This window comes from Miscanthus floridulus, chromosome 14 (genome assembly GCF_019320115.1).
Source record: "Miscanthus floridulus cultivar M001 chromosome 14, ASM1932011v1, whole genome shotgun sequence".
Lineage (NCBI taxonomy): Eukaryota > Viridiplantae > Streptophyta > Magnoliopsida > Poales > Poaceae > Miscanthus > Miscanthus floridulus.
The window spans coordinates 17523339-17551036 of record NC_089593.1 but is presented as its reverse complement, the minus strand read 5'-3'; the positions used below and the strand labels follow the sequence as shown (position 1 = coordinate 17551036).

The window sequence follows — 27698 nt, the reverse complement described above, 5'->3', positions numbered from 1 at the left end:
GGTCGGGTAACAGATACCCGACGGTTACTGCATACCCGATAAACACGGACACTTGGGGTCGCAGCTTTGCAATCGGAGACGTTTCTTCTTCACTCGAGTATAAGTGTCAGAGTCTTGGAGATGCCGAGGAGAAGGAGCGAGGTTGCGATGAGGACGAGCAAAGGTGGCAGAGAGACCGAACTGAGGAAGCAAGGGGCACGAGCGCTTGTGAGGTAGGTGAAAGGACCTAGGATGCCGCCTAGAGGGGGGTGAATAGGCGTTTCTGAGAATTAACACCTTTAAATGTGGAAACGATAAGTAAAGAGAGTTTCCAAAATGGAAACTCCAAATAACGAGTAGTACCACCCCTCACAAGTTAGCCACAGAGTATATAAAAGATACTAAAAGAATCTAGGAGCCAAACACCTGCAACCAAAAAGTTAGAACACAATACAATTCAGTTTGGCGCAGGGGCTAATACCGGACGTGTCCGGTAGGTATACCGGACGTGTCCGGTATTCACGACTTCAGTGGAACAGCCCCGAATTTGCTCCTTTTGATTTCTATCTTCAATCCAAACTACAAGAAACTATTAGAGATAGTAATACACACAGAGTATCTGTAGAATAGCTAAAGCAACACAAATATCAAATAAAATGCGAATTGAGACACGATATTTGTTTTACCGAAGTTCAGACTCGTTTGAGTCCTACTCTCCGTTGAGGGGGCTGCGGGCGACCCAGCGAAGGTCAGCCCTAGAGGATACCACGAAGGTCACTCTAGCCGGAGTCTTTTCCAACTCATTTTCCTCCTTCCACTAAATGATTCCGAGGCGGCGGAATCGACCGTTACAAACTTTCCGAAGCAACCACAATCTCTCGGTTGCTCTCCGGCGACGCCTAGCCGTCTAGGACCGAAGAGTCCAAGAGTAACAAATGCGAATCACGAGATTGACAATATGCACAAGTGCTCAAGTGGTGGCTTGCTCTCTTTTTCAAATTCTCTCTTAACCCACAAATTGATTTTACAATTTGGATCACACACTCACTAAGAGAGGGTTTAGGAAAGTTGGCAAGGCTCAAAAACGTGTGTCTATCTCAGCAGAATCAGCAGCCTCCAAAGGTGGAGGCTTGGGGGTATTTATAGCCCTCTTGAAAAACTAGCCGTTTTATAGCCGTTGCAATACCGGACACGTCCGGTATTCATACCGGACACGTCTGGTATGACTCATACTGCGCCAACGGTAACTAAGTTATAGTGAAGTTGTGAGGCGTCGGAACTCCCGAAGAACGCCGGGACTTCCGACCGTCGGAACTCCTGACTCAAGTCGGAACCCCCGACCCTTACTAATTTTGAAAAACATGTAACCGAGTTAAAGTTAGTGAGGTGTCGGAACTCCCGACATATGTCGGAACTCCTGGCCGTCGGAACTCCCGACTTACGTCGGAACTCCTGACCCTCACGGCTTTTGAAAACTAGCCGTTGGCTTCTGGTCATCCATACCGGACACGTCCGGTATGAATACCGGACACGTCCGGTATGACCAGGACAGTGAACCCTCCAAGTCAGATGAAGTGCGACACGTCGGAACTCCCGACCCATGCCGGGACTACCGACCGTCGGGACTCCCGACCTACGTCGGAACTCCCGACTAACCAACTCGAGAACAACAAATTTACAGCTGCTGGACAAATACCGGACACGTCCGGTATTACCAGACCAGCAACAAATCAGTTAGCTCTTTTGTCGCTCAAATTCTCAAAACTCACATGGGTTGGCTTGAGCACTTATGAAACATTATCTATCAACATGATGCATCCCTCTTAATAGTACGGCATACCTATTAAACTCAAGATAAACGGGAATATGAATTTGTACCACTTGAGTTGTTCTTTTTGAATTGATGCCGTCCCTTCCAATCTTCATCAAGTAAGGGTGCTAACATGTTGATGTTGATCTTTTCACTTGAGCATAGCCATCTTGAGCATGTGACTTGATTCCATTCATCAAGTTTGAATAATCCCAAATGTATCAAGTCACTTCCATCAAATACTTCATTATAGATTTGATTCTTCACATCAATATGACCATCTTAGCTTGATTAGTACCTCAACTAAATGCAAGTACTTTCTTCTTCACCCTAGCTAGGTTCTTCGGCCGCCAAGCCGTCGCTTGCCCTTCACCCTTGCTTAGTACCTCGAAGCCTTTCCTTGCTATCTTCATCATCTCAAGCCATCAAGTCACATCTTGTTGTTGAATCATCCATTCATATGTATTGTTATCTTTTTCATTTTTATTTAGCAAGCTTCAAATATGAGACCATTCCATATGCAATCCCTCATGTCTCATTAACTAATAATCACGAGCTTGCTTTCACATAGTACATGGAAATCCCACAAGAAATAAGCCTTCATATGAATTCCATTTGCATTGTTGTCTTGTGCTTGAACTAGATTGTTTATACAACAACACATCATTTTGGCTTTCATTAAGTACCTATGAGATAACCTATTACCTATTCACACTTAGCAAACAGGTTAGTCCTTTAATCACGTTGTCATTCAATCATCTAAAACCCACTAAAGGGCTAGATGCACTTTCAATCTCCCCCTTTTTGGTGATTGATGACAACTTGATTAAAGCTTACAAAATGATATAAATATTTAAACTTTTGGGTTCAATGATTTATGAGAGGCTCCCCCTTAATATGTGCTTATGATTAGAATCCACAAAATGACCTCAAATGTCAATTGCACATACTAAAACAAATAGGAGACTCCCCCTAAATCATTGCATCCGTGGGGTGCATGTGTGTGTGACAAAGAGAAACTGTGATGCATATGACAAGATATATCATACAAGAATAAATATAAAGGCATCACATCAAATATTTTCATTCTAGCATGCATAGTCCTTATGAAAATAAATATGACACATGTAATTCACACATAGCACTCATTACAAATTTTCTCAAGTCCAGAAACCACTGATATATATAGATAAAGATTATGTCTCAAGAGATACATAGATAAAGCATAAGTAAGTCTCATCTCTCACATGATACAATCTATCTCAAATCCAAGATACATCAATGAAGCTCAAAAACAAACTACAGCCTGCAGTACATATCTTTAGGTACAAAGATAAGCAAATGAACTATCCTGAAGCTTTAATCAGTCTCTCTCCCCCTTTGTCATCTATCACCACAAAGGTCCAACAATGACATACTAAGGACAAAGGGGCTACAAGCTGTCACAAATCTCTGGCATCACTCATCATCATCATCATCTTTCCCTGCATCTTCGTCATCAGAGCGGATAACACCAGCCGGACGAGAACCACCGGCACCAGATGGGTCGTAGCCACCAGAGCCGTAGTAGCTGCCACCACCTGTCAAGTCACTCCACCAATCTGTAGCATAGTCATCGGCAGTGCTGGGACATGACTGAGAGTGAGTAGGCACACGAGCCTGAAGTGGTAGAGTGTCAGGGTGCTCAGGTGCCTGCTGCTGTCGCTGTCGCTGTATGAACTCAACATACTCTCTATCATATCTAGCCTGCTGCTGCTCCTCAGTCTCAGGCTCACTAGCTGCCTCATCTGATAGAGGAGACCTAGGAGGATCAAGCTCAAGATTAGAAGCAATTTGCTTCAAAGTCCGAGTGTCCTTCCTCCTAGCCTCCCTCTCCTTCTACTGCCTAGTCTGGATGTCACGGCACATCCCAAATATGGAGCTGAAAAGCCTGCGGATAGGCGAAGGAGGACTGCCACGGTGTGAAGTAGAACGTGAAGGTGCACGTGGTGAAGGTGAAGCTCCTGCTGGTGCACCACTCCTAGGTGCATCTACCTCTGGTGCTGCTGCTGCTCCTCCTGGTCCTGCTGGAGGTAACCCTGTCTCAGGCAAATCTGCAACAATCTTCAGAGCCTTGTGAATCTTATCATACTCAAATGTGTGCCCTGTCACCTGCTCAATCATATGCATGATATAAGGAGCAAAACCACAGCCCTTGAGGGGCCTCTCTCCAACACTCCTGATCTCGGACCAAACAAAGTCAAACACGCTGAAGGGCCGAGCATCAGGTGCCATCCTATAGAGTAGGTTCCTGGAGTAATCAGCAATGGTGCCCTTGTCTCCACCCTTGCAGTCAATAGTCTTCCTGAACATCCTGTCCAGGTACCTGTAGGTAGGGTGAAGACCTAGAACCTTCCCCACAGCTCCTCTCTCACCACCAGGAGGATACATATATGCAAGCTGCTCAGGGGGTAACACCTGCTTGGTGTGGATCCTGTCCCTCTGGAGATCATCCTCAGAGAAGCCAAGGTGGGCAGCAAATACATCATAGTCAACACTGTACCACTGGCCCTCAAGCATCCAGTGCATCCGCCTCTCATCCTCCTCAACGAACAGAGTAGCATAGAACTGAGCTACTACCTCTGTGTTCCAGTCATGCTGGAACTCCATGATCTCATAAACTCCTGTGCTCTGGCAGATGGCAATAGCATGATCAACTGAGGCCTTCTGCAACTCTCTAATATATTGCCAGTCAATCCACTGAGACCTGGCAATTACTGGGTTCCTGGTAAGAATCACACTGGAGTAGAAGTCCAAGTGAAACGCTGTTTGGAAGCGGTGATCGTACTGAACCTTAGGTAAGCTCCTCGGATCAACCCTTCGCTCATCTCTAGCCTTCCTGGTCATACCCTTTCCCCTGTAGTCAACTCTGGGAACATAGGAGGGCACATTGGGCAGACGTGTCTCAAGAAGACCATAATGCATCCCCTGACCAGGCTGGTGCTGAACTGGAGGAACTGACTCCTCCTCAATCTCCTGCTCCTCATCTGAGCTGTCACCATCTGATCCACTGTCAGTGCTCTTCCTCTTTCTTTCATCTCTAGACTCCACTCTGAACTCATCAGTGTCTGTGTCAGAAGAAGAGCTCCCGGACCCCTCTGCATACTGAGTTACTACACTAGAGGTAGCCCTGGTGGACCTCCTGCTGGTTGGCTGAAATCCAGGATGCATATCCTGTCTCGCCTTCTTGTACTTCTCAAGTGCTGGATCATGCCTGTGCTTGGACCTCGGCTCCTGTCGTCCACTCATGGCTGCTGTCCTGTATCCAAAGATTTCCAAAGAATTTTAGATACATGCCCATAGCTTATTCTTGAATTGTAATTAGACATAGATTCTTTTATCCAAGGTTTTACAATCACCTCGACACACCATTGTCACAAGGTTTGCAAAACATAGATACAGAAGAAACTGTGCCTAATCAACAATTCTAGGATAGCATTGAATCAAAGGAAGCAGAGAGCCTGCTCTGCTGGGTAATACCGGACACGTCCGGTAGCATACCGGACACGTCCGGTATGGGCCACCAGCAACCCTAACTAGGGTTCCCTGATTCAAACCAACATGGATTAATACCAAACTTTGGGCATTGCTTCTCCATCACCAATGCAGCATATTGACCGAAGGAATTTTCAAATCATGTATTGACCAAGTAGATCGGACGAGGTCTGTGATTAGGGTACCTTAAGAGAAGAGAAGAGAGAGCGATGTGAAATCCAAATCCACGGGCTTTCAATCCTTGATTCAAGCCTTCTCCAATGCAATCTCCCTCTCTCTCTTTTCCTTGGTGAAATCCTTGGTCGCCCTAGGTGGGAAGAAGGGCGTCGGCTGGTTTGTTTGGAAGGAGACAGACAAGTCTGGGCCGAAGGGGTACTTCTGTTTTTATAGTCCCGCTCATACCGGACATGTCCGGTATCATACCGGACACGTCCGGTATTCACGGGCTGGCCCAAATTATTCCAAAATGTGTTTTGTCTCTTCCAATCCCTTTCTCTGTTGTTGCTCAGTCCAAAAGGTGTATGATCTTGATCCAAACCGAGTACTATACCTTTTCTTATCGAATGCCATCAATTTATTTTCTCTTTTCCAAATATATGGCATAATCAATAATTTGCTTGCTTGAGAGAGATAAAGTGAGATAAAGTAGATTGTGGACTTAAGAAAACCATGTCATGTGTGATTAGCCGATCAAACAATCAAGGAGAGCTATAATCACCACATGACAGGGCTAGGTCGCAAAGACCAAGATTCAAATAGTTTTTCAAATTCACACCACCTACACATGCTAGTTATGGGTTTTGAAAAACATTTCTCCTATGTCACACAAATGCACATTCTAACATGTAAAGGGCCTTAGATGCACTTACAATACATGTATGTAAAAACATACCTTTGCCTTGAGCCCACAAGAATACCACTAAGAAGACACATGGCATGATAATCTTTATGTTGACCTTGATTGCCAAGTAATCATGCTTGATACAAATTCAATTTTTCATCCAAAGGACTACAAAGAGTGCTAGATAAATTTGTTAGTCCACAATGGTGCAAAATAGAAATTTAGCTCCCCCTAAATAAGTGCTTCAAGTATTTTGAATGACTTTCAACAAGCACTTTTATTCTGATAAGAAATTGAGAGCCAATTTTTATTTTGACCATGAACCAAATAAGATTGCCATTTTTAAAATTAAGTTCGGGAGATGCTCACAATCCACTTAGATTTAATAAATCACAAGCTTCTTTGTGAATTTGTGATATATGAACGTATATGAAAAAAAAACAGTTGGAATCCAATTAGTGTTCTGATTCTTGTAATACCGGACACGTCCGGTAGGCATACCGGACACGTCCGGAATACACAGAACAGAAGCACTGACTTTCTATCCCTGGCCATACCGGACACGTCCGATAGTAATACCGGACACGTCCGATAGGTTCAGGACAGAACCAATTAATTTACGGCTTGTAATTTTAGCTCTAGTATTTATTGTAAACTTGCATCTTAACAAATGAATTGCTTTACTAGAGAGTCGTTAAAAGCATCATATGGCAAAGTAGAATTCCTTTTAATTTAATCTTATTAGCCACTTTCATTATTTCACAAATGTACCTATTTGTGAACTATAGAACACGAAACAAACAAAGTGGCTATCCTACAAGGTTTAGGTACTTGTTACCAATGGTGAGGATGAAATATATGAGATGTTCATTGAATTATCTTCGGGTCAACCATATAAGAGATTATGATAAGAATTGGTTGATAGATTGAGTGAATATAGTCAAATTTCTTGCTCAACCACCCCGAAGCCTTCATCCCATCACCAAGTACCTACATCATTAACCTAAGCACACTTTGGTACCCAACTCTTGTTGGGTCCTTTTGAGTTAGTCAACAAGTGCTTAGACACCCAAATGGCTTTAGCATTAGTTAGTGGTGAACACATCACCTTACTAGTGCTAACTCTATTTGTGGTCTTCCTAAGCATATCATTATAAACAAATTTGTTTGGCTTAGGAGTTTTACCGTTTGGGCATTCATAGCTTAGATGCCCCTTTCTTCTACAAGCATAGCATATGCGGCCTTTGTGTGCTCTATGCTTGCTTTGCTTGTATGGACATCTATCAACCTTGTGGCCCATCTCATTGCACCCATAGCATCTTCTAGTTGCAACTTGGGCTTCTTTTCTTGCTTCTTTGTACATTGGGCATTTCTTGGTAGAATGCCCCAATTTCTTGCTCATGAGACAAGCACTTTGTCCATGACTCTTCACTTGCTTGGCCTCCTTGGTAGAAGCCTTTTGATTGGCGGCTTCAACCTTGTCGGCCCAACTCTTGTGTGGACACATAGCCCACTCATGTCCATACAATCCACAACCATAGCATATCCTTTTTCCATGTTTCTTGCTCTTGGTTGTGTTGGCCTTGCTTGAGATGTGATACTTTTGTTGGGCTTTGGAGGAAGCAAGGTTTGAACCCTTCTCAAGCTTCTTCACCATGTTATCACGGTTATCTTGAGAAGGTTGTCCTTTCTCCTTACCCTTCAACCGAATCACATCTTTCTTTAATCTTTGCACTTCTTCTTTGAGCTCTATGTTTTCTATAAGATTTAGCTCAATCGAAGATTGGCTTGCTTGAGTAGCACATTCATTAGTACAAGAAATATTTAATTGAGATGGTGTACTAGTGAGCGGATGTATGAGAGGTTGAGAGAATTTTACCGATGTAATCACAACCTCATGAGCCACCTCAAGCATGATGCTTGATTCTACTACTTCCTCATGAGAGCACTTTAGATGAACATAATTTGCTTGTAGCTCATTATACTTGCTTGATAGTTCATCTAGCCTTGCCTTGAGCTCAAAGTTTTCCTTCTCTAGTTGTGAAACACTAGAAGAGGAGTTAGTAACTAAAGCATGCTCAATTGACAATTTTTCATACCTCTCATTTATTGCCTTTAGCTCTTGCAATTTGGAGATGAGAAACTTTTCTTGATTTTGAAGCGATTGCTCTTGCTTCTCAATCTCTTCTTCAAGCTCATCATTCTTTTCAACTATCTTCATGATGATGAACTTGTCTTTATGGTTGAGATGATCAAGGTTGTAGTTGTCTTCAACTTGAACATCACTCTTATCTTGATCATCTACTTGTGCTTTCTCCTTTTCTTGATCTTTCTTGTTATTCTTCTTCTTGCTTTTCTTGGCCATCAGACACAAGTGATGAGTATCATGAGATACTGAGGTTGACTCATCACTTGTTCGCCATCGGGCTTGAGCATCGCTGCAAACAGCTGCTTGCTGGTCTGCTGCCTCGGCCATACCGGACACGTCCGGTATGTGCAGGCAGACAGCACATCATGTGCTGCTTGCACTTCTTGCTCCGGCTCGGTGCTCAAGAGGTCTTGTGAGGCTTCTTTGCTGCATGAAGACACAATGGACATACTTTCCATTGACTCGACCTCAAGTGCATCATCGCATTTGGATTCTCCATATAACTCAATGAGTTTGGTCCAAATGAGATGAGCACTCTCCGGAGGTGGTTGTCCATTGAATATTGCCTCATCTTGAACCTCTGCACTCAATGTACTCAAAATGATATTAATAGCTTGAGCATTGAGTTGCACGCATATCTCTTCCTCTTTTGATAAATTCTTATAGTTGCTCCAATCAACTATAGGAAGAGGTATGCTTGCAAACACAATATGCTCAACAATAGGACTAATATGTCTAAAAGCATTGAGTACATGAATTGACCAAGGTAGAAAGTTTGAACCATCATTTTGGAGAAGCACCGGCTCCAACTCGATAGGCGTCGACATCCTTTTCTCACGGCGGTGAAGCTTTAGGTGAGAACCTTGCTTTGATACCAATGGAAAGGACCTAGGATGCCGCCTAGAGGGGGGTGAATAGGCGTTTCTGAGAATTAACACCTTTAAATGCGGAAATGATAAGTAAAGAGAGTTTCCAAAATGGAAACTCCAAATAACGAGTAGTACCACCCCTCACAAGTTAGCCACAGAGTATATAAAAGATACTAAAAGAATCTAGGAGCCAAACACCTGCAACCAAAAAGTTAGAACACAATACAATTCAGTTTGGCGCAGGGGCTAATACCAGACGTGTCCGGTAGGTATACCGGACGTGTCCGGTATTCACGACTTCAGTGGAACAGCCCCGAATTTGCTCCTTTTGATTTCTATCTTCAATCCAAACTGCAGGAAACTATTAGAGATAGTAATACACACAGAGTATCTGCAGAATAGCTAAAGCAACACAAATATCAAATGAAATGCGAATTGAGACACGATATTTGTTTTACCGAAGTTCGGACTCGTTTGAGTCCTACTCTCCGTTGAGGGGGCTGCGGGCGACCCAGCGAAGGTCAGCCCTAGAGGATACCACGAAGGTCACTCTAGCCGGAGTCTTTTCCAACTCCTTTTCCTCCTTCCACTAAATGATTCCGAGGCGGCGGAATCGACCATTATAAACTTTCCGAAGCAACCACAATCTCTCGGTTGCTCTCCGGCGACGCCTAGCCGTCTAGGACCGAAGAGTCCAAGAGTAACAAATGCGAATCACAAGATTGACAATATGCACAAGTGCTCAAGTGGTGGCTTGCTCTCTTTTTCAAATTCTCTCTTAACCCACAAATTGATTTTGCAATTTGGATCACACACTCACTAAGAGAGGGTTTAGGAGAGTTGGCAAGGCTCAAAAACGTGTGTCTATCTCAGCAGAATCAGCAGCCTCCAAAGGTGGAGGCTTGGGGGTATTTATAGCCCTCTTGAAAAACTAGCCGTTTTATAGCCGTTGCAATACCGGACACGTCCGGTATTCATACTGGACACGTCCGGTATGACTCATACTGCGCCAACGGTAACTAAGTTACAGTGAAGTTGTGAAGCGTCGGAACTCCCGAAGAACGCCGGGACTTCCGAACGTCGGAACTCCTGACTCAAGTCGGAACCCCCGACCCTTACTAATTTTGAAAAACATGTAACCGAGTTAAAGTTAGTGAGGCGTCGGAACTCCCGACATATGTCGGAACTCCCGACCGTCGGAACTCCCGACTTACGTCGGAACTCCCGACCCTCACGGCTTTTGAAAACTAGCCGTTGGCTTCTGGTCATCCATACCGGACACGTCCGGTATGACCAGGACAGTGAACCCTCCAAGTCAGATGAAGTGCGACACGTCGGAACTCCCGACCCATGCCGGGACTACCGACCGTCGGAACTCCTGACTTACGTCGGGACTCCTGACCGTCGGAACTCCCGACCTACGTCGGAACTCCCGACTAAGCAACTCGAGAACAACAAATTTACAGCTGCTGGACAAATACCGGACACGTCTGGTATGAATACCGGACACGTCCGGTATTACCAGACCAGCAACAAATCAGTTAGCTCTTTTGTCGCTCAAATTCTCAAAACTCACATGGGTTGGCTTGAGCACTTATGAAACATTATCTATCAACATGATGCATCCCTCTTAATAGTACGGCATACCTATTAAACTCAAGATAAACGGGAATATGAATTTGTACCACTTGAGTTGTTCTTTTTGAATTGATGCCGTCCCTTCCAATCTTCATCAAGTAAGGGTGCTAACATGTTGATGTTGATCTTTTCACTTAAGCATAGCCATCTTGAGCATGTGACTTGATTCCATTCATCAAGTTTGAATAATCCCAAATGTATCAAGTCACTTCCATCAAATACTTCATTATAGATTTGATTCTTCACATCAATATGACCATCTTAGCTTGATTAGTACCTCAACTAAATGCAAGTACTTTCTTCTTCACCCTAGCTAGGTTCTTCGGCCGCCAAGCCGTCGCTTGCCCTTCACCCTTGCTTAGTACCTCGAAGCCTTTCCTTGCTATCTTCACCATCTCAAGCCATCAAGTCACATCTTGTTGTTGAATCATCCATTCATATGTATTGTTATCTTTTTCATTTTTATTTAGCAAGCTTCAAATATGAGACCATTCCATATGCAATCCCTCATGTCTCATTAACTAATAATCATGAGCTTGCTTTCACATAGTACATGGAAATCCCACAAGAAATAAGCCTTCACATGAATTCCATTTGCATTGTTGTCTTGTGCTTGAACTAGATTGTTTATACAACAACACATCATTTTGGCTTTCATTAAGTACCTGTGAGATAACCTATTACCGTTTCACACTTAGCAAACAGGTTAGTCCTTTAATCACGTTGTCATTCAATCATCTAAAACCCACTAAAGGGCTAGATGCACTTTCAGTAGGTGTGCTTGTGCTGCTGGCGGAAATGGTGAGGAAAAATTGAACTAGGGTTCCTAGAACACACAAACTATATATATATGATTGTTCAGATTTAGACCAAAATACTTATGTTGAGCTTCTTTGGGCCTAATACTCGCATGACAGCTCAAATAGTCGGGTTCCTCAATGGGTAACAGGGACGGGTAAACAGGGAACGTTCCCGTACCCGCTATACCCGTTGGGGATGGATTCTTGTCCATTTAGATGCCTAATGGATCAAATACCCTTCGGGTATCGGGTATCGGGCCGGGGGCCCATTGCCAGCTTTAGCGTTGAGGCCATGGCGGCACCCGCCCCCTTGGCCACCGTGTCTCCAGGCGACGGCACGCCCCTAGGCCGCCCATGGTTCCTTCTAAGGCCCTAAATTTCTCCCTTATATGGCACCAGGTCTACTTTGATATTTCCGTCCATTCTGACAATGATAACCTTCAAGTTCATGTCAGATTAGTTGGAGATGGTCTAAAATGCCCCTTTCCTCAAAGCCACACGGCCCTCAATCTTCTCCCGTCACAAGCTCAAACGCCAGCTTCTATCCTCTCTGTTGTTCTCTCTCCCGTGCCCCTCCTCCGTCCCAAAACCCTAGTCAGCAGGTGGGTTCATATCCAGTTGAGGTCGGCAGGGAAACATGCACAATGGATCACGTTGACAGTGGTGGCCCGAGTGGCATGGGTGGCACCGGCCCAAACGGCCAGGGCGGCACCGCCCCGAGCAGCTGTGCCCCAAGCGTCATTGGGGGTGGCAGCCCGACTGACCAGAGATCCTACAGCCAGAGCGCAATGGCCAAGCAGCCTGGGCTCCTGATTTACTGTGCCTGAGGCTTGGAGTTCATCTGCCCCAATCCTCTCAGTGAAACAAGCACAAATAACTTGGTTTTCTTAGGGCCTGTTTGTTTCCATGGACGGGAGTAGTGCATATACTACACCAGCTATGTCGTGGGGAAGCACTGATTCCCTCGCGTCACAGCATCTCATGTTTCCTGTTGAAAACCCTACGTGATGCTGAAGGGCGGCCAGCAGAAGGGCATCAAACACAAGATGTCTGGTGTGATTCTGAGCTTTTTTCCGCCACAGATAGGATAAGACAAAACAAACAGGGCCTTAATCCTGCTCCCCTGTTTCTGTGCTCTGCAGCTTTGGAAGGTCATGTGATGGGCTCTGTTTTCCTTTTTTTAAGGGGATGGGCTCTGTTTTCTTGTTCAGACAGAAGGTTGTTTTTGGATTTTTTGTTTATGATGGTATGTGACATGTCAAGAGTCTAGAACTAAAAGGTGGGATGAAAGGATGACTCTGCGAAATGCTGAAATACAGTATAAACATACTTATTATGAAATATAATTAAAACTTGCGCTATTTAAAAGAAGTGAACTGCTAATTAAAGTGAATGTAAAGAAGAAGCTGCACACCAGCTACTGAAAATGTGGCTGAACCATACAATGAAAAACTTACTGTTTTTTAACAGAAAATACAGCAGCGCAGGCCCCCACTGTTAGAGCTTTTTGTATTAATAAAAAGAAGAAATTGTACAATAAAAGGGGCTACAACTATGAACAAAGCTCCTAGAGGGAGCCTGAGGACGGCTAGAGAACCAAAGAGCTAAGCAAGAGAATTTATACAAAGAACACTACGTAAAAAACGATTTTTCAGCAACGGTTCGATTTTTTTAGGGGCGGCTGGTGATGGAGCCGCCCCTATAGTGGCGTGCTCGGGTGCCTAGACACCAGCTGCCCCTACAAATGGAATAGCAGGGGTGGCTGGTGTTACGAGCCGCCCCTAGAAATGGGGTCTGATTTGTAGGGGCGGCTCAATCACCAGCCGCCCCTGGAAATGCTATTTGTAGGGGCGGCTGGTGATTGAGTCGCTCCTACAAATGGCCCTGTATTTATAGCTCCGATTTGTAGGGGCAGCACAATCACCAGCAGCCCCTACAAATGCCCCCATATAAAACAGATGCAGCACCTTCTTCCTCCTCGGGTCACTCACTCTAACTCGTGAAAGAAAGGTGGGGAGGCCTTGGGCACCTCCCAAAAATTGCTCTACTAAGGGGGAAGGTTTTTGTCTCAAATCCTTTGGTGGAGAGGTTGTAGAAGGTAAGAAAATGCCATTCCATACTTTTTTTTGAAGTTTTAATGGTTGGTTAGTGAGTAATTAGAGTTTTGTTTTTCTCTCTCTTCTATGGTGCTTGAGCTACTTATGAAGCAAATTAGACCCAAGTTTTAAATGTACTAGGGTAAATTAGGGAGGGGAACAAGATCATACCCTTATTTGGTCTATGTTTCTTGATTTTAGTGAACAATTAGTTAGTTTTATGGATGTTTCATGTGCATGTGGATCTAGATCTAGGGTTTGATTTTTTTATTAATTTCGTTTTTGTAAATTTATGTTTGATAAAATTGGACTAGGGTTTGTATGAAAGATATTGGGTAAAGTATAATTGTTACTAATTGTTGTCTTTGAAATTGTTTATTGTAATCAATAAATATGTATTTTAATTATTTATGGATAAATGGGCCATTAATTAATTTTCCTCTACCATGGTGTGTTTGTATGCTTCATGTAATTATATTAGATTTATATTCATATATATTTGAAGTATATACAATTATTCTCAAGTAATTAATACTTTGATTCATTTTTATATATATCTGAATAAGTAGTCCTTTAATGTTTGTTTTGTTGTTGTTGTAAAAGATAAGAGTACATGAACTCTTGGATGTATGGTTCGTTAAGGTTTAAGGCAGGTTTTCGTGAAGAGGTGGATAAATTTATTGAAGCCGCAACGAAGCATGCAACGAAATTAAAAGAGAATAAGGATACAATTATTTGCCCCTGTAAAGATTGCAAGAACCATATGACATGGATAGATGTGACTATCATCAGATCACATTTGATTATGCGAGGATTTGTTGAGGACTACACAGTATGGATTCATCATGGTGAAACGGTTATTGTTAACGACGAGGATGATGAGGAATACGATGACGAAACCATAGAATCCCTGTCCCAATATTCAGTAGAGCTTGATGCACGAATGGATTTCGAGTTTGATAATGAACAAGGTGGTAATGCTGGTGGTTGGGATGGTAATGATGAAGGTGGTGCCAATAATGATGGTGGAGCACGTGTCAGGGATGAAGATGATTTAGAGGACATGATTCGAGCCCTTGGATCAGAGATTTTACTAAATAACCCAAAAAGTCTAGAAAATTTGGAAAGGGTGACAAAAGCATCGAAGGAGACTGTGTATGGTGTTGAAAAGGGCTGTTCGACACATTGGACATTGCTACGTTTCGTACTTGAGCTGCTCATCCTGAAGGCTAAGTACGGCTGGTCAGACTGTAGTTTCAATGATCTATTGCATCTCCTGTCATGGGTGCTGCCACAACCAAACTCAGTTCCAGCCAACACATACCAAGCGAAGAAGGTCATAAGTCCATTGACAATGGGGGTTGAAAAAATACATGCATGCCCCAACCACTGTATACTTTTTCATGGTGAAACATTCAAGTCACTGGATAAATGTCCCCGGTGTGGGGCCAGCCGGTACAAGAACAATGACCTTTACGGTGGGGACGAACCCTCCACGTGGAAAAAGAGGAATAAGAAGGGTACAAAAAAGGTGGTACAAGAATCTCAGCCCCCAGAGGACACTCCATTAGGCAATGATGCAAAGCAGAGAAGAATTCCTGCCCTGGTAATGTGGTACCTGCCAGTGACCGACCGCTTGAGACGTATCTTCCTAAACCCTAAAGAAGCCGCACTCATGACATGGTGGGATGATGAGCGCAAGGTGGATGATGATAAGATTGCACACCCAGCTGATTGTAGTCAGTGGCAAAGGTTTGATGAGAAGCACAAATAATTTAGCGATGACCCAAGTAATGTACGGTTTGGCTTGAGCACCGATGGAATGAATCCCTTCAATGAGAGGATGAGCGACCACAGCACATGGCCAGTGATCTTGACCATGTACAACATCCCAACATGGTTGTGTCAGAAGAGAAAGTACCTTCTCCTCACTATTCTTATTTCTGGACCTAAACAACTAGGCATTGATATAGACGTGTTCCTCGAGCCCTTGATGCAAGAAATGGAGAGGCTATGGAGGCATGGGGAGCAGATGTACGATGCGTTCTAAAAGGAGGACTTCATATGTAGAGCAATAATATTTGTTACTACCAATGATTACCCTGTGCTGTTTCTTTGTCTGGATAGATCAAAGAAAAGATGGGATGATTGGTTTGCTTGGATGGTACTACATGGGTGTACCTGGATGCATCCAAGAAGATAGTTTACCTAAGGAACCGACACTTCTTAAAGACAAGTCACAAGTACCGCAGCAAATTATTCTTTAGATTTTATGACAACGCCCCGGAGATTGAACCCCCTCCGGAGAGACGTCATAACGGAGAACACGTGTATAGAATGATGAAAAACATACGCGTCGTCTATGGAAAGAAGAATCCGGATGGGACGAACAGAGATAGAAGCACACCTCCTGTCAAAGGCGTACCTTTCAAGAAACAATCGATCTTCTTTCAGTATCTGCCTTATTGGCCAGACTTGGAGGTCCCCCATGCCATTGATGCTATGCACGTGCAGAAGAATGTCTTTGAGAGTCCCATTGCTACCTTGATGGACACAGACAAGTCAAAGGATGGTATGAAAGCATGGAAAGACATGGTGCAGCTAAACGTGATGCCACAGCTTCACCCGGTACCTGAGGCTAATGGAAAATACACTCTGCCCGCGACGTGCTTCAACCTAACACCAGACAAGAAGAGAGCTATATGCACTTTCTTGAGGGGGATCAAAGTCCCGACTGGGTTTTCAGCAAATGTGAAGAAGCTAGTGTCGATGAAGGACTTGTCAATAACACACTGCAAGGCTCACGATTACCATGTGATGCTGACAGTGTTTCTACCTATTGCAATCAGGGCTATAAAGCCAGAGTTCTTGAAAATGGCCATCACCCGCATGTGCTACTTCTTTTCGAAGATCTTACAGAAGACGATTGGCAAGGAAGAGCTGAGTGACCTACATGAATTTGTGGTGGAGACACAAAACGAACTAGAGATGTGTTTACCTCCTACTTTTTTTGATATAATGCCACATCTCATGATTCACATGGTTCATCCAATACAGGCGCTTGGCCCTTGTTACTTGCATGAAATGTGGTCCTACGAGTGGTTCATGTCAGTTCTAAGTCGATACATGCATAATCGAGCATACCCAGAGGGCTCCATGATAGAGGGTTACAGTACTGAAGAAGTCGTCGAGTGCTGTCAAGAGTACCTAAAAGTACAGAAAGGGATTGGTAAACCCGATTCTCGTCACAAGGGTAGGCTGGCTGGGAAGGGCACCAGTGGTAGAAAAGTGTTCATCGACCATAATTACAAAGAGGTGAGTCGGGCGCATTACAATGTCTTGCAGAGTACACAACTGATACAACCGTATATTGATGAACACTTGGTTATCATTATGGCAAAGAGAAATGGCCGTTCGGATGATTGGGTCATGAAACAACACAAGCAACGACTAACTACATGGTTGAAGGACCAAAAAATACCGCCTGGAGAAACCATAGACTCTATTACCATCAGTAGGTTGGCGGAGGGGCCATCGAGACAAGTGACATCTTGGAATGCTTATGACATCAATGGGTATACGTACTATACCCACGCAAAGGATAGTAAATATGTGAACCAAAACAGCGGTGTTCGAATCGAGGCTCTCGATGGATTAGGGTGAAAGATCCAATACTTTGGCATCATTGAAGAGATATAGGAACTTGACTATGGAAGGGATATAACGGTGGCCCTATTTCGATGCCGTTGGATCAAACAACACCAACTGAACGAGATTGGATTAAGAGTCCTGGACCTCGAGAATCTAGGCTACCAAGATGACCCTTGGGTGCTCGCTTCACGTGTCGCACAAGTTTTCTATATGTCTGACCCACAAAGTAATCTGCCCCCAAAGAAGACAAAGCACGTGGTTGCCTCCGGGAAACAACACATTATTGGAATTGATGGCGTGGACGATGTTGAAGCTTACAATAACTACGATGAGATGCCGCTATGCACAGACTTTCCTAAGAAGATCAGTGTTGTGGAAAAGAACCTCCCCAAAGACATAATGCCATGGGAACGAAAATGTGTCAAGGGGAAAGTCGTTACAGCGGCCTAGCTAGTTGTTGAACGTGGAGTGTTTGTGTAAGTGTGTGTTTGTAAGACTTCATTTATGCATACGTGTGAGACTATATATTTAAGTACGTGTGTAAGACTACATATTTTTGTATGTGTGTGAGACTACATTTTATGCATGTGAGACTACCCTTTGCAACATCCAGATGACTCTATTTGAACATCCACTCTAATATGCTAGCTAGTTGTGATTTTTCTTTTTAATCTCTGGGTAAAATTTATAACTAGTCTTTCTTCCTCATACTAACTCCAAATGTGATGTTTTTTTCCTAAAATTTTCTAAAATCTTGCCCTATCAAGTTAGTGTATTGATTTGGTCATTTTTTTCATTTGACAAAGTTTGAGCACTTCAAATTTTCAAATTTAAAAAATTTACAAGTTCGAACGAGATTTTCAATCATTAAATGATTTCAGCTGAAAAAGTGATGAATACTAAAGTTGTATAACTCATCAAGATCTACAACTTTTATTTTGATCATTTCTTTATCTGACAAAGTGATAGTAAACATTGTTCATAAATCAATATGTTTCTCGTATAGTTCATGAAACTATGAGTCATATGTGAATTTATGAACAGTGTTTACTAATACTTTGTCACATGAAGAAGTAACCAAAATAAAAGTTGTAGACAGTGAGGAGTTCAACAACTTTTATGTTCACGACTTTTATTGTTGAAATCATTTAAGGTTTCAAAATCTTGTTTGAAGTTGCCATTTAGTGAAATTCAAAATTACAACAGTTCAAATTTGGTCAAATGAAAATATGATCAAAATAAAAGTTGTACATATTGATGAGTTCTACAACATTGGTACTCATGAGTTTTTCATCTGAAATCATTTACTCTTTGAAAATATTATTTAAAATTATTTGAATTTCAAAATTTGAATCGTTCAAACAAAGTCGCATGACAAGATGACCAAAACAAAAGTTGTACATGTCGATGAGTTATACAACTTTTATGTTTATAACATTTTCATTTTATTTCATTTAATATCATAAAATTATAGTCGAAGTTTTAAAATTCAAATTTTTAATTTTTTTTGTTTTCTATATTGTTTTGACTACAATTGTTTATATATATATTTCTTCATATATATATAATAATACAAAATATTATATTTGTGCATATACACAATTGTTTTTGTATTACTTTTATTTTGGTCACAATTGTTTTATATATACAAAATTGTTTTTATAATACAGAATTAATAATTTAAAAAAAATAAAAATATATTTCTAGGGACGGCTGGATCAGGAACCGCCCCTACAAATGCATTTGTAGGGGCAGCTGGATCAGGAACCGCCCCTACAAATGCATTTCTAGGGGCGACTGGATCAGAAATCGCCCCTACAAATGCATTTCTAAGGGCGGCTGGATCAGGAACCGCCCCTAAAAATGCATTTCTAGGGGCGACTGGATCAGAAACCGCCCCTACAAATCATCCTCTCTATAAAAACGAGGACGCACGGGTGTTGGCTTCATTTGGGCGCTCTCTTCTCCTCCGACGCCGTCAGGCTTCCCCGCACCCGCGCCCCTTCGCCGCCGACGCCGGCCCACACCCCTTCCCCGCACCCACGTGCCCCATCTCCGCGCCCCCATCCCCGCACCCGTGCCCCCTCGCCCCCTCCCGCGCCCCCTCCCGTGCACCCGCCCTAGGGTTTCCAGAGGAGCGGCGACGCCGCCGGTGAGCGAGGAGCCTTCAGCCTCCAGCGGTCCCTCTCCCGCACGCCGACGACGCAGGATCTCAGCGCCCCGCTCCCGTTCACCTCGCCTACCCCAGGACTGCATTCGGTCGGCTGCACATGGCCTTGCCGACCGCCACTGCTCTACTCCCAGCTGCCCAGGTCTTTGCCAGATCCTTTGCCGGCAACGAGCATCCACCAGTCACACACCAGGTATGCCCGCCCCCCTCTCTTCCCTTCCTTCTGGGCAAAATTGAGCACCCGAACCCTAATTGAGTCACACACCAAGTACACATGTTATTTCTTATTTGCAGTATGACATGATATGATTTGTGGTAGGTTCTTGCATTTTAACTATGGTTGGATCGATACATGACGTAGAGAGAAGAATTTAGTTTTCATTTGTTCTAGCATGCTGGCTTGACTGTATTTTTTGTATGAAAACTTGGGCTACTTGCTGGACTATGATAGTAAAGTTGTATTACTTGCTGGACTATGATACTTGCTTGACTGTATTAGTTGACAGTTTGGAATAAGTTGACATGTTATTTTTTGTATTAGTTGTATTACTTGCTTTTTTGCTAAGCAGTTGATAGTAAAGTTGTATTAGTTGACTGTATTACTTGCTGGACTATGTGATAACCGAGGTCGGGCCAGCAGGGGAGATCCTTGAGCCGAAGGAATTAAGAGGACGATTCCGTAATGCGATCGGGCCCTAGTAAGAGATAAATTGAACCCAGTAATCCCTAACTGGAAAGAGGTACCAGAGAACATAAAGAATGAACTATGGGATAGGCAGCTGAAGGTCAATTTTAGATTTTTAGAGGGTAAGCACGAATTGGTAAAAAAAATGCTATCAGGATGATGGGAGAGTCATTCCAACGTTGGAGGTCGGAGCTCAACACGAAATATATCCAAAAGGGGTTAACTCCCTTCAACGAGTTCAGCAAAATAACTCCTAGTCAATGGGAGGAGCTCGTAGCTCAGAAGACTTCACCGGAGGCATTGGAGCTCAGTGCCTGTAACACCAAGCTGACGAAGAGGAACAAACACCACCATCATCTAGGCCCCGGTGGCTACTATACCAAGGAAGAGCAGTTTAGGAAGATGGACGAAGAGGCCGCAGCTGCTGGGAATATTGATGTGATGAATTTGAAGGTACGCTCAAGGAACTGGATATATGCGAGGAGTACAGAATCATCCGGCAGTAATCTTAAGTTTGATAAGCCGGAGACCCAATAGGCGGTATCAAGGATACTAAAATATGCTGAAGACAAGGAGAAGGGCTCATTCAATCCTTCCAGAGAGAGGGACGAGCTTAGCCTTGGCTTGGGAAACAAGGAGCACACAGGCCGCACCAGGGGGCTAGGGAAAAGGATGACCTGAAAGCAAGGATTCGAAGAGAAAAGGCACATATACAAGAAACATGGCCGAGACCGGGAGACTAGTCTTGAGCTCCAAGTGAAGGCTCTAGTTGCGAAGGCGCTGGAGGAGCAAGGTTTGTCTACGGAGCCACGGATATTAGTGACGCCGCCGGGATAACTGGCATTAGTTGGTAGCCCTCTAAAAGTTCCTAGCAGCCAAGGTTCCACTACAGCCACAACCCCAGTCGATCGCATACGGGAACCAACTAGTTGCACCTTGGTGTTTCTCAGCGGTCGGTAGAACACTGTGATGGAGGTGGCAACGGGTGTGGCACATCCTCCCGGTGGCTTACACCACAATAATAAGATACCGCCGGACTATACTAGGGTCGAGGTGCATACAGTGAAGCCCGAGTTCATGCAGTGGAGGATAGACTACGCAACTCCCGAGGGGCTGGTGTTACTCAGAGACGTTATGGGGCAGTTCATCCTCTGGCACAAACGGGATATTATATTGACTGCTTCTTCGCTGCCTCCCCCTCTCCCAAATTTAGAGCGAGTTGTTGAGGTCGGGGAGATATTTTCACCGTCTCGTGACCCCCACATTCCTGAGATGCCACATTCTTCCCCGCCTCCTAGCAAGCATGTGCCTGATGAGATGCCACAACCTTCTCCAGCTCGTACCGAGCAAGTACATCATGAGATACCACAGTCTTCTCAACAAGCACAGCCGATACATGAACAACGAGTGCCTCCTAAAGAAGCTGCAGCACAAGAAGATGAGGACGTGCCTGAATGGGAACTTCAAAAGAAGCATCCAATCATCATAAGGCCAGTTTATGTTCCGATCAAAGATGTCTCGTCGGTGTCCAAGTGGTATTCCCATGACCAGTTGAAGCCTGAGAACCAAGTAAAAAAAGTCCCATCACAGGGTTCTGAGGAGGCTGTCACTAGCAAACTCCACCAAATTGTAAAGCAGTATCCAAATGTTGATTGCATCAAATGGTCAAAGGATTACTCAAAAACATATGAAAGAGGCAAGCCCTTCCTACCAAACCGGGACATCCAGTGCCTACCACTTGGAATGAGAAGGTTCCATGATTGGTACTTGCGTGTTCTCCCAACGAGCATAGATATCATACAAGCATGCTTCCTCACCGGCGCATTTGGAAGCCCAGCCGGGAAAATTGTCTTTGACTTCAATGACATGCAGACATGCTTTTACCTGGGAGAAATGGAGATGAATCTAATTCGCACGTGGTGCCTGTAAGTCCTTGTCCTCCCTATATGATATGAATGTAATCTTTGAATTTTATTGTAACTAACCCACGCCGTGATTTGTAGAATGCAAGTGCACATTGTCAAACAAATGTTAAGTGTGAAAGCCGGGTATGTGGACCCTCAAGCTATAGCCTAAACAAATTTCAATTACCCTAAACGGTGCACTGGATGCCAAAGAGCTAGCTGCTGCAAAGACTCTTCGGGAGAAAGAGCACATGTGTACGGTGAAACTAAGGGAAGAGTCCCTTAAGGTTGCAGCATACATTGCCCTGGCTTTCAAAAATCTCCAACAACACTCTACTATATGGCTACCATACAACTTCGAGTAAGCTCAACTCTATACTTAAAGCTTTGTTCGATATATTTTATTCAATACAAAAGAGATTATCTAGTTCTATGATTAAATCCATGCAGCAACCACTGGATTTGTATAGCCATCGATGTCGGGAGGAGCATGGCATGGGTCTTTGATTCATTAGATAAGGACATGGTGACATACAAAGACTTTATATCGATTCTCATGACGTATACATATCGACAATCCTCATTAGTTTATATGTTTGTATACATACTTATAACGTTCACTTTTGGATACTAACAAGTTGTATTTGCTAAAATAATTCGAGCAGGGCATTTAGGTTCTATGTCACTAATCATCATGGAAGGCATGATCTAGCAAGAAAGGAAAAGCTGGCTATAAAAATACTATGTGCGGTAAGTGTAACTTCTTTAGTACTCCGGTGATGTCAAAAGCATTACTTAACATTTTCATATGCAAAACACACAGTGCCCCAAGCAGAAGCCTGGGAGTGTACATTGTGGATACTATATATGTTCTATGATGAGTAACACCGGTGCCTACAGGAGACAACCCTTAAGGGTAAGTTTGAACCTCTTCACCCGTAGTATAAAAACTTCGTAAATGGTATGAAATACTAAACCAAAACTTGTTCTCTTGTAGTGGAGAGAAGAGAAAGGAATGAAAAGAGACCCATATAAGGATGACCAACTCTTAGAGCTCGTCGGCGACCTTTGCAACTTCATATTGGACCAGATTGTACACGTCAGAGGCGCCTACCATGACCGAGAGTCTGAGTTAGGTACAAATCCTCAGTACCAACACCTTCGTGAGACTGAAAGGCTAGCTCTAGGATGTTGATAACAATGTGTATGGAATTTGTATATTTAATGATGGATTGTATATATTCTTGTGAATTGGACTTGTAATTGTAGTTTATAGAATACTCTTGTGCTTGTAGTCGCGGTCGCGGGGCGTTCGGCAACGCGAACGCGGTTCGGAATGTTGGTCGCGGGGCGTTCGGCAACGCGAACGCGGTTCGGAATGTTGATCGTGGGACGTTCGGCAACGCGATTTTGAATTGTAAATTTTAAAAAAAATTTGGCGGGAAAATGTACTGTAGGGGCGGTTCTAGATTGAACCACCCCTACAAATACCTGTTTGTAGGGGCGGCTGGTGTTTCCAGCCGCCTCTACAAATCGATTTGTAGGGGCGGCCTGGGAACCGCCCCTACAAATGCATGATTTGTAGAGACCCTTGCGTAGGGGCGGCTAGGCAAACCGCCCCTACAAAGGGTTACCAGCCGCCCCTAGAAATGCTTTTTGTAGTAGTGGAAGAAAAGCAACACGTTTATCTTCACACATTCTGAGAGCTTGAAGTCTAGCCTCACAAAAAGAGGACATCCAAAAAGTAGAAAGTAAAAGAAGGCCGTCTTCCTCACAAAACTTACTGTTTCATTCTTTAAGAAAAAGAAGCATACTATTTTCTCACGAGATGATTACATTAAGCACATTTTTTCTTCACCAATTAATAGTTTAAAAAATTTCATGTATGAAATTAACATGTTGAATGATATTGGGAAAGAAATAGGATGAATAATTCATCTATGAAGTTAACATGTTGATGGATACTGAGAAAGAGATGCTTCATACTTTCATGATAAGCTTTGATTTGATCAGTAACTAAAACTACGCATGGTTTTTTGAAATTGCTTGTTGCCTCACATATGTTATGCACAAATCCTGGTGCTGGGACTCCAATACTGGCGCAAAGAGGGCTGAGGGTCAAAAGGTCTTTTCATCTAATCTTTTAATGGGTTAACAGCCAAAACTGATGGAAGTGTCAAATTAAGGCATAAAAGATAGACCCAGTGTCATATAAGGGAGAAAAAGATTTTCAGGGCCATAAAGGAAGCATGTCAGGGGCCTGAGGTGGTTCCATATGTTCTGGTCCCTCTGTGATTAGAAGTATGGATTTTAGTTGGGTGGGATCTGCCAATCTGTGACGTTATGTCTTTGAACTCGTTGTGTTTGTAATTTCATTGCTTCAAGTAATAAAATTCAGGTTTCTCGTTGTGGGAAAAAGAATAAAGCATGTTAACTTCCATTGTCAAATAAGGAATTTTCTCATGAATAAAGGAAAAACCTTAACCTTATAAATGCCAAGAGCCAAGGCTCATGAGAGATGAGAGTTATGTGAAGAAAAGAGAGTGTACCTTCACAACAGTCTCACTGAACCAAGAGATGAACCCGTATTTGTTGAGATAGCCAGCCATTGCTATAAGTGCTGCAAACCATGTAAGCGTATCCCACGCCACAGACTCTGCCAAACACTCTTTCCATGTGACAACCCCTGTGATTAGGAGGACCCCTAGGCCAAGAATTGCTGCAGACACTGCATCCACACTCAGCATTCCTCCAAAGATCCAAAGACCAACCTAGCATGCAGAGCAAGGGCATAATTTTCAGTGAAGAAAAGTGGATCCAATTCCTATTCAAGTTAGATGTGACAGGGCAATGAAAAAAACTGCATTCAGTGGCAACGACTGTCAAGGATATAAACATTACAAAGTCACAGGTCAGAGTTCAGTCGATTACTAAACCATTGATAACAAGAATCCTAAGACTCCAATGACATCAAATGGTGCATCCACTCATAATAGAACACTATAAACTACTTATGAAAGATAGCTGATAATAATTTTAACCATCAGGATTCAAGGCATAAATAAAGAACACTAATAGCACAAGAAAAGTTCAAAGAATGCTAGTAAAGGCTATAGTAATGCCAAAGAGTTAAATGTTGCGAGAAAATGGCAAGTATATGTATATATATCATTAATTATATACCGTAAGCAGCAGCGTGCCGGCCATGATCTTCTCCTCCGTGCTCATGGGTCCCATCTTGGCGAGCCGCTCCTTGGCCAGACGTGGCGCATCGGGGCTGGCCTTCACCTCCGGCGGGTAGATCACATAGAGAATGAGCGGCGAGCACGAGCGACAGCAGCCCCGGCACGATGGCGGCCTTGGCCCAGAGCGTCCATCCGATCCCCTGGCCGATGGTGGCAGCCGTGAGGTTGGCCGAGAGCGGGTTGGCTGCCATGGCGGTGAGGAACATGGCCGACGAGACGACGGAGGTCTGGAAGCAAGTAAGCATGAGCCAGGCCCCGAGCTTCCGCTCTATGTCGTCGCCGGCGCGCGAGCCGCATGCCTCGCAGAGCGACTTGACGAGCGACAGGAAGATGCCGCCCGCACGCGCCGAGACGGGGGGATGGCGGGGGTGAGGAGCGCCACGGCGAAGACGAGCGAGTAGCCAAGGCCGAGCGAGGAGGAGCCGAAGGCGGCGACGAAGGCGTAGGCGACGCGGGAGCCAAGGCCGGTCTTGATGAACCCGCGCGCGAAGAAGAAGGCTAGCGCGATGAGCCAGGGGATCGGGTCGCCGAAGGCCGAGAAGGCCGCGGCGAAGGTGAGCGTCTTGGTGAGCACGGCGGCGCCTAGGCCGAGCAGGGTCACCGCGCCGAGGGGCAGCGGCTGGGTGATGATGCCGACGATGGTGGAGAGGAAGATGGCGAGCAGCTGCCACGCGTTGCGGGGCACGCCGGTGGGGGCCAGGACGAACCAGATGAGGACGTCGATCGCGAGGGAGGCGAGGAGCGGCTTGATGGCCGCGCCCTGTAGCGCAGGCTTCTTTGGCGGGGCGGCCGGCGCCGGGGCCGGTGCTGGGACCGAGTCCGGGGCTGGGGCCGCCGCGGCGGAGGCGAAGGGGGAGACGGGGGTGAGGCCGCGGCGGGAGGCTCCGGTTGCGGCGGGGGGTGGGGCCGGCGAGGGCTTGGAGGGGAGGGAGTGGGAGTGGGAGAGGGAGATGGGCTTAGAGGAGGAGGAGGAGCGGCGGCGGAGGGAGAAGGAGAGGGATGGGAGGTTGGGGCAGGCGCCAACCCTGCCGAGGTGGTGGCAGGTGAGCGGCGAGGCCGTGGTGGAGGACGCCATGGCGGCGGGGGCGAGGAGCGCCTCGGCGAAGACGAACGAGTAGCCGAGGCCGAGCGAGGAGGAGCCGAAGGCGGCGACGAAGGCGTAGGCGACACGGGAGCCGAGGCCGGTCTTGATGAACGGCACGCCCCTTGGCCGCCCGCGAGCTGAGGCCGCAGCGGCGGCGCTAACCCCTGCGTCGAGTCCCGTGGATCAAGATGGGAGTGGGACTGCAACTTCCCCTCCGATGCAGATCCGAAGGAGGAAGGCAGGGCAGGCTGCAGGTGGAACGCTCAGTCCACGATGGCGGAGGCCAGCGAGTCTACGGGCTCCTCGTCCTGCATGGCCACACCGCCGTCGCGAGCTCCTCCAGCGTGAGGCCGTGCAGGGCGGGCGGCAGCGGCCGTGTCCTCCCCCACGGCCGGAGAGGCGTCGTGCGCGAGGGTTGGGGGACTCGCGGGACCGCAAGCTTGGAGGAGGTCCCACCTGCCGGCGCCGCGGGATCGCATGCGTGGGCAGACGGACGAACCAAAACAAATGTCGCACCAAAAAATATCCACGCTTTGTTCTTTTTAGTTGTAGGAGATAATAGCTATATGCTAATAGTTATCTCTTTTGGATCCAAACAACAGCTAATAAAATAACTATAATTGATCTAGATAACAACTATCTCACTGGTTGGACCAAATGAGATAATAACACTAATAGTTATCTTAGTAGCATTTTTCATTAGATGTGCATGTAAACACCCTTTTTTCATATGTACGTATTCACATGGACAGCATTAATTTGCAAGAGGAGAGAAAAGGCTAACAACTTTTGGGTCGCGAACCTAATAATAGGATTGTGTCTAGATAGTAACTACTACTATATATATAACCCCAAGCTAATGATTCATGCCTATAAATTTAAAATTTTTCCTTAATTTTATATATAGTGAGTCAAAAGTGAAGACGAAATAAAGCGTGTAAACTAGTGCCATCCACATCAAATGGTACCTCGAAATCTTGTTATATATAGCGGCTTGGCATATATAGTGATGGACCACCACAGAAGCCGATCTTCCACCTAATCGCCATTATTTTAGGACCAGATTGTTGATGCCTACTCTCCAAAAGGGACACTATATATACTATGCTGCAACCGCCCACAGTTTTGCATTGCTCATGTGATTCACAAGATATTTTCACAGTTTTGCACGTTTTGGTATTAGGAGAGAACAGAGAAGAATTCTGGTTTGTGGTATTGATGATCTCTTTATTTTTAGGTAAAA

General features: G+C 44.7%; 1 pseudogene; it reads right to left on the bottom strand.

The window, feature by feature from the left end:
* Positions 1 to 3247: 3247 nt before the first annotated feature.
* LOC136503119 (dicarboxylate transporter 1, chloroplastic-like) lies at positions 3248 to 26446 on the bottom strand (annotated as a pseudogene).
* Between the last annotated feature and the right edge of the window lie 1252 nt (positions 26447 to 27698).